This window comes from Aythya ferina (genome assembly GCF_964211825.1).
Source record: "Aythya ferina genome assembly, chromosome: 3".
Lineage (NCBI taxonomy): Eukaryota > Metazoa > Chordata > Aves > Anseriformes > Anatidae > Aythya > Aythya ferina.
The window spans coordinates 60648478-60655565 of NC_140298.1; positions in this window are offsets into that span (position 1 = coordinate 60648478).

Genomic DNA, 7088 nt, shown 5'->3' on the forward strand with positions numbered 1-7088 from the left:
ACAGAGCATCAGGACAAAACAGGAGGAAGGGACAGATAAGAAACAAGGAGGGACAGAAACAAAACAAGAAAAAAAAAAAAAAAAAGAAAAGAAAAAAGAAAGAAAAGTAGGAGACATTAATCAAATCTCAAAATGAGACATCTCCAAATACAGAGAAGAATAATAACATTTCAGCTGCATATCCTCTGATACCTATCACACATTGGGTTACCAATTTTGCAGAGCACACCAAAGATGCAGAAGAATCGACACTACTATATAAGAACAGCCTCAAGTGTATATAGGTGAAAAAGTGGACACTGCAGGCAGAAGATATGTTTTTAACTACTTTGAATTAACACCTGTATTATCCCAAACTTGTGTCACTTGTACTTGAGCATGGCACTCAAGAAATAAATCTGGTCAGGCAATTTTCATTAAGCTGTGAATATAATGCAAGAGGTAAATAAACAGTAGTAATGATGGAAGAATAGATTTTTTTTTGTCTTAATAAATAAAATAATCATGACACGGATCTTCACTTATTTATTTTTAACTGTGTGTATTCTTATTAATGGAGACCATGCAACCTAACTCCTCTGAAAGGAACAAATCAACACATTTTCCATGTAAATTTAACAGCTTAATTAGGACTGCAACTGTGTGCTTTTGCAACATTTGTCCCTTACTATTGAAAACACACATTTGCTTTCAGTTTCAATGATTTACACTTCTTAGTTATGTTTTCATAGCACTAAGCTTGGAGCCTGATTCTGTACTCAAATCAATTTTATATCAGTTTAAATCCCTCAATTTCAACAGATTTAAGCTTGATTTACTCCAACGGAGGTAAGGATACAATGGGACTCTTCATATTTGCTGCTCTGGAGTTTTTGTAAGCTCACACATAGAAGTAACAGATGCGCAAAGGGTTTCTAAGTAATACTAGATGATAATTGGATATCATGTGGATAGTCATCCCTACAACTAAATTCATGACATAGCTATTGCTTAAATAAACACATGTTTTGACAAGTTATAGGCATCTTGTTTTTCTTCATAAGCCGAGTAGATTTACAAATCCAAGTTCATTGCCTCCTTAGATTTTAAGCACTGCTAAGTCCATTACAGTTTAATGGCTTAGATTTTGCTCAGTTATTTCTGATTCTTTTTTTCAACTGAGGGAGAAGGCAGCTGTGGTCTGTGGAATTATGTGCCTCCTAATCACTGGCTTATACAAAGAGCACCAAGGGGAAGGAAGGAGCCCTGGTCTCTGGATGGGGGCACGTGGTGAGCAAGCACAAACCCAGCTCTTGTCTTATGTGGACCTGAGCTAACGAGCAGTGCAGAGGACATTTAATGTGCATGTAACTGTGGGACTATGAAATACGTAACCTGCAGGTAGCTGATTGATTCCCAGATAATGTTTTTATTGGGAAATCTGATTTCCTTAGAATTTATACGATGTTTATGTCTCAAGAATATTTTTAACTTTGCATCTGCCTTAGAAAGTTTTTTTTTGTTTAAATATTCTATTTGAAACAAATGGTTTCAACTGTAAGTTGACATTTCAATTTACTGTTTCCTTTCACGATACTGAACTACTTCATTTTGGCCATAAATGTCTGAAAGATTTTTCCTCAGCATCATTCTTTTTTTCCAAGAAAAATTTCTTTCCTTTACGCTTTTTAATATTTTGTCTTTATCCCCTAATTCCAGATGACAATAACATCAGAACACTCTAACTTTTCCACTAAGTCAAAACTCCACTTTCCAAACACCATCTTCCAGCTCCTCCAAAAGCCTTCGGAGAGAGGACAAGATGAGTTTGTGCTTCTCCTTTACACACCCCCATGGGAGTTCCAAGGAGATGCAGCCACAGGAGAACACCCACTCCTCACTGCAGTGCCTACCTAAAATAAAGCCCAGAAGATCCATGTTAAGCAAGTGTTTTTGTGGGGTCCCTGCCACCTCCTTATTCTTTCTATCCTCAAGGCAGTATGGTTTCTTATTTCTAGGACTGATTTAGTAAAAAGCAGGGAATACTAAGAGTATGCCTTTTGCTGTGCTTGGCCCTCTAAAGGTCAGAGTGCATAAATAAAACTTTCTTCAACATTCCACAGCTGAGTATTGCTTTATAGACAGACACCATTTGGAGAGAAAAAGAAGATTTTCTACCTTTCCTTTCTATACATGGATTCAAGGGCTAGTTTCAACCTGGCCTTCTCCTGAGCTGTTCCAACAGCACTGAAAAACACATCTGCCACTAGTACAGAGCAGCTCTATCTGAACAGGAACCCTCATCTACCACCACGTACATTAACACTTTGAAATATAAGCCATTTCGTTCCTGAACAGGAGAACGGATGAGTGTGGTTAATGGGTCAATGCCATAAATGCTGGTCCCCGATCATGTGTTGAGTTTGGAAGGGGCAGGAAGCGCTGTGCGTTACAGCTGATAATGGAGCGCTCGCCGATGGAAACACCTCCGGGCAGCCAGACTGCATGGGTGGCCCAGCCAGGGAGATGGTGCCAATATTTTAACAAGTGGCTCCCACAAAATCATTTCCCTTCAGCAGGTGATAAATTTACGCTTCAGGGATGCGATGTCTGCAGAAAGAAATGAGGGACTCTGGAATCCACCCTTTTATTTAAAACAATGTAAAGAAAAAACATGCTCCTAACTAAGGAAGCATCACTGCTTGGCAAAAAGAAATGTCCATTAAGATGCAGTTGGCCATAAATGCACTGAGTCATATCAAGCAGTGTTTGACCAGTGCAATTTATTGGGGGGGGGGGGGGGGGGAAGGGACAGGAGGGAAGCTGAATACTTTGCCCAGGAGTCCCATAGCATCCCACTTCAGGAAGAGTTATTGAAAATACCTAACACGGAGTAGAGTCTTATTACAACTCTGATAAAAAGCCAGTGTTAATAGAATGCAGGGCAAGGTGAAGACAGGAAGCAAGGCTTTCACACTCTCTGTAATCTGGCAGAGGAAACACAACAGGCTCCCAAAGAGACAGCTTCTAAGGGAACATTTAGCTATTTCATTACACCTACAGCAGTCCTTTTACAAACAAACTTCTCATAGAATCCCTGCAGGGACCAAAGCTGGACCTCTAGGTCCTTCAAATGAGTTCTTATGAGTGGATCCTGCTTTTTGAATGCACTGTCATTGCAATCACAAGAGATTCCCAGCCCTCCATTTCATAGGTTTTCCATTTACACATAGGAAATGGCACCTTTTACTACTATCCTGTTTCTGAGCCATATTAATAAGTTCAACTGCTTTATGAATTACCAGTTTCAACACTGTTCTGCTTTTCAAATCACAACTGTTTTCATGTCAGCAAAAGAATTTCAAACCACAGGAAATTCTACGGATGGAGTACAAACATACACATAGAAAAACATATCAGGAAGCAAAAGCAAATCTACAGTTGAAAAAAAAAATGAAAAAAAAAAATATTACTGCATTCATACTGCACTTTTAATTTCATCATTCTTTAAATACGTAAATGAACAATACTGATAATTTAGCTAGTAAAGAATTTTCTGTTCAGCCTCTGAAAAATCCCTGAGTAATTCATCTGTTCTGACATCAGATAGCCTTTGTAATGCTGACACACCCACACTGGGTAAAATGCTGAAGAGAGATTGAAATGACTGACCACTCTCTCACAGCCCTCTCACATTACAGCTTATGAACAATAAAACCCTGCAAATCAACAGCTCATGTTCATCTGTTGTCTATGCCAGCAAGAGGATAAGAAGAGGGAAACAGGAGCATTTTGTTCCTTCCTTATAAACAATGTTAAAACAACAACACCTGATCTGGAAATGAATCAACTCCTTTGACTTCCCTGGGTTTTAATCATAGGGCATATGAAAGGTTTAAGAAATTCAGAAGATACACACCAAACAAAAGCCATTTTAAAAGTAGAATGTCAGTGCGTACAATAATAGAACTGAGCCTGAAAATATATAAATGCATTTATTTTTCTATAAAACAACACTGACTAAACTGGTTACCTAAAGTCTCTTTGTAGTCAATAGAGACTATGAACTTCTGGAAAAGAGGAAGAACAAATCAGTTTTATAGCTCCCTGAGCAGGTTCTTCAAGATTGGCCCACCTGCACTGCCCTAAGGATGACTTTATCCACTCTTTTGGGCCTTGAGTTTCCACAAGCCGGGGAACAAGAACAGAGCAAGCATTTCATCTTATGAATGCTATAGCCAACAGAGTTCCTTGCTGGTCTCCACATGAGCACAATGGTAAGATTTTTATTCCCTTACCTGAAACATACACCAAAGCCTCAGAAGAGGATCAAAAAGGTACTTAAACCACATCAGCTCTTTCTACATAAGTACGTACTTCAATCACAAAATCTGCATTTAGCAACTATAACTGACTTCTGAGGCCATCAAGAAGACCAAAAGCCACTTTTTACAAACCCTTTCTTATAATGTAAGTCCTTTAAAACATAAAATGAGGATTCCGGTATACAGACCAAAGAAGGATTTAAATGTCAAGCCTACCCATTGGAGCAGTTAGAGCATGCAATGAAAAACATTTGGAATTATGTTACACAAGTCTTTTCAATGCTGATGGATACTCACATCAGTAGTTTCTACAGTACATTTCAATAGGTCCAGTAAGGAAAGCAAGAGTTCCCCCAGCAGAGGAGGAGACCTTATGTACCTGATGATATAGTACCAGCTCTGGCCATTTTGTTATGACAACCTTCTAGAAGAAGAAAAATGTGTTCCAGTCACTTAGCTGCTCTCACCAGGGGTAAGCAGGTGAATGACCCGATCCTGTGGCTGTGAAGAGAATTTACATTTCAGAAAAACTACTGCAACTTGTCTGAAATGCTGTAAGGACGCCCTGCTCAAGTAAGCCTGATTTTCTTCCATTGAGTTCATTATCTTCCAGAAAATCAAGCAAGCACTCCTTGAGTTACCGAAGACAATTCTTAGAGAACAATGGATATTTGAGAGACTTCTGTGCTCACAGAGTATATAGTAAAGATGGTAATTTTTTTCAGAAAGCCTCAACATTACTTAGCAGTGAATGAAAGTCAGTAAAATCATGCCTGTCGTATAGATATTATGTTATCCCATTAGATATGTCAGGATGGAACAGTATCAGCTAATGAACATCTGAGCTCAAGAGGCACAGCCTGTGACTACAAATCATATAACACATAACTCTTCGCAATCTCAGAAAGAATTCATAAGCTGCCCTTTCTTGCTGCTTTCTCTGCAGGAGTCTTTCTGTTTCTATGTCTAATTCTGCTTTTGCCCTGTGGATACGATAGAAGAAATGCCAACCACAGATATCAATGTATAAACATAACGACATAGTAAGAGAACCTCATAATAGCCCAGTTTGCAAGCAGTGACCAAAAATTGGCTTAGCAATAACTAAGAGCTGGGATTTTTGCCCTTCTATTAAAGCAAGGAGGGCAAACCATGGCTTTAGGCTTAACCAGTGGCATCAAGCTCAGCATCACTCCAGTGACTGAGCACACTCACTGTACTTTATACCCTAATACCCTGTGGTTTCTGCAGATTTTTTCACTTTAATTCTTTTTGTAAAAATGAATGCCTTCCCACCATGTCCTTGGTTTTGCTTCCCTGTGACTATCATTGACCTAGAATTTGCATGTTGGAAAAATCAAGTTCAGTGTCTGAAATGAAAATAAAATCTCCTTTCAAATGGCATAAAGTTGCTTAGAAATGTTAATGTTTTATTTTTATGATGTGTTTAAAATTAAATGTTCTCATATGGGTATAACAGGGCAAACCACGTCCTTCCATTCAAACAGCCTGTTTACTTTAAAATCTGAAACTAGCTACAAATTTAAACCCTTTTTGTTTTTGTCCACCTGGAAAAAATTATGAAATTCTTAAGTGGGCATTGTAATAAGAGCAAACACTGAAGAGTGTGAATTCTTAGGTTTCAATATCTATTTTTAAATTGTTTTTCATATAAGCTTTTAATTTAGATTTAATAAGATTCTAATTGCACTTTTAAAAAAATACCAGTTGATTATTGAAGACATATTTCTATAGGATTAGCTTACATAGATTTGACTTTTAAAATATTGTTTTAAATAATAATTTAGCATTTTATGATTTATGCTACCAAACCTAAATATAGATAGTGTCAAATAATTACAGAATGATTGCAAGAAATATACTGATTGAGGATTATCCATTTTATAAGCGACATGCATCTCCTACATAATCATTCAATGTCAGTAAGTGTCTTTAAAAATCTGTTGTTAATTAATGCATGATGAGTGATTAGTTACATTTTGTGTAATTAAAGCCAATTGAAAGTTTTGCCATTTTCTGTACAACTCAGAAACAGGAAAAATATATATATTAGTGTGCGAAATGAAATGAGCTGTACAGCTTGGTTCTCAAGTCTGCTCCAGCTGCTTTTTGCCACCTCATCGGTGCAAAAGAGCCAGAAACCCATCAGTCTCGCTCTCCTGATGGTTCTCCATAGAAAGGGAACTTTGGTAATTCAAAGCAGCAATAGCAGCTTAATGCCACCTTCCCTTCTCTAGCTAGAGGGTGCAGTTTCGATCCTGCCTTCCTGCTTTGCTACCAGATATACTCTTGGAGCTCACAGGTAGCCAAGATTCGTTTATAGTAGTTTTACAGCAGCCTAAAGATCTATAAAGTCATTTCTGCCTTGCTAATCTGGCACTGCCTGCTATAGTGGTTCTGGGCATTTAAGCACAGGAAGGTCTTATTTAACTGTAGTCTTAGGCTAACTGTAGGCTTTAGACCTGTATTGAAAAGGCATTAAAGTCACCTGGAATCCATCCCTAGCCCTTGCTGGGAGCTGCTCAGGCCCTCAGTGATTGCACACTCCATGGAAACACCTCTCTGTTGGCAGGAAAAAATCACCTGGAATAGTTATTACAACACATATTATAGGAAGGACTGCACTGGCAGAGATGTTCACGAGATAAACTATTTCTTCTTTTTCACTGATTTATTTTTACATTCTCACAGATACTTCTGACACCATTCAGTGTGATGATGAAACCCCCTCAAATATATGATATAGACTACTCCTTTTAGGAG